Raw genomic sequence first — 1,631 nt, 5'->3', positions numbered from 1 at the left:
AAGAGGAAGTTGATTGAGAGGGGGGGGCTTACGGGTAGACAGAGTTTAAAATATGTGTTTTGAGGCAGGACTGGAAGACTGTGAGGGACTCAGACATAGAATGTATATATAAATGGACGTAGGGTCCGTGACGTCACCCATAGGATTCTGCAGAGTTGCCGAGAAGCCCTTAGTAGGCGGAGTCGGCCACTAACGGCTCGACAGTGACGTCAGAGTTCAACTCCAGTCTGCTCCAAATAAGGGCAACGAGGCGGAGCCGAGGCGGGACCTCCTGCCACCGAGCTGAAAGTTCCAGAGCTAGCTGAAGCTACCAAGCTAAGCTAACATGCTCCCCATCTGCACACTGCCGTGGCATTTTACGTTTCTAAGGTAAGCGGACATGAAACTATTCAGCAAAACTATAAATAATAATGTAAGTTAATGAGTTTTTAGCATAATACTTCAGAATCTTAAAATCCCTTAACGTTTGTATGCAATTGTGCTAAATTCAACACTGGAATCAATCAAATATTAATGTTTGCATGACATTAGTTATTTATATTTTGATATCACTTGATTATACGTTTAATACATTTAAGTCAAGCTAAGGTACATGGGATGGTAGCTATAGTGCTCTTACCTGTGAGGCCTCCTCCAAACAGCATAATAACCAGACTATATCATTAAAACTAAGTACCAGTTCTAGATCCTTGACTTTAGACAAACAATTCAAAAGACAACATGTATTTAAAGACCAATCTTTATTTGAATGTGCCTCTTAACCTGATATATTAGTTATAAAGTAATAGTATTGACAATCTAAAAAAATTGAGCAACTCAACAGTCAACTTTATGTTTCTTATTGTCTAAAGCATTTGTTATTTTCATTTTCCCCCTCTAAGATTCAGTGTGGACAGATTGAGACAGCGTGGTGTCCAGAAAGCTGCAGAGACTTCAGAGAGAAACCTCCATGAGATGGACGTCCTGTCTGTTGGTTTGGAGAGGACTGAGGGTCTTTCCTCTGTGAGGAGGTCCAGGCCTGATGGAGGAGCCCATGCTGGGCAAAGCTGATACCAACTGCACAGGCCTAGTCTGTCACTTTATTTGACTAAATGTGTTTACTTATACATTTAATAGGTTTACACCTTCTGTCCATATCTGCTTTTTATTTAAAACATGTTTGATTAAGTTTTGGTTCACATTTCAATAAATCGTATTTGCACTCCTTTTGTCCATTATTCTTACTGAAGATTGGCCCCATTTATTTGTGACATTGCAAACTCTGCGGTACAAGGCACAAGTGATGTGAAGCTCATAAAGCGAGGCAAATAGAAATAATCAGCTGATGGAGTTCTAGATGTGGAAATAGGTGCATTCGATCAGCTGACTGTTTTTACAATAAAAGTAGTTTCTTATTGTACTGGTCTTAAAATCTCATAGCATCAGCTTTTAATTTTCCTCTTGGATGTTCTTCTTGACCATCAGAGAAGGAGAACATGTCATGTCTTTCAGGCATGTCCTTTCCTAACAAAAAATACAGGAAACAAAACATATTATTGCAGAACAAGTGTGTTGTTTATGAAAGCGGTGTGTTTGTGTGTTTAGGGGCTGCCGATATAATTATTTTGTAATTGTAATGTTTTTTTTTTATT

General features: G+C 38.9%; 1 long non-coding RNA gene across 1 annotated transcript; it reads left to right on the top strand.

Annotated features, from left to right (window-relative positions):
* The first annotated feature begins 276 nt into the window (after nucleotides 1-276).
* On the top strand, nucleotides 277-1,204 carry LOC307013050. The gene is made up of 2 exons (XR_013800839.1): nucleotides 277-369; nucleotides 882-1,204. It is a non-coding gene; the product is annotated as an uncharacterized lncRNA (long non-coding RNA).
* The last annotated feature ends 427 nt before the right edge of the window (nucleotides 1,205-1,631 follow it).

The sequence above is a fragment of the Notothenia rossii genome (assembly GCF_949606895.1).
Source record: "Notothenia rossii genome assembly, chromosome: 7".
NCBI lineage: Eukaryota > Metazoa > Chordata > Actinopteri > Perciformes > Nototheniidae > Notothenia > Notothenia rossii.
The sequence above is the reverse complement of the archived record's forward strand: the minus strand, read 5'-3'. Positions and strand labels throughout refer to the sequence as shown.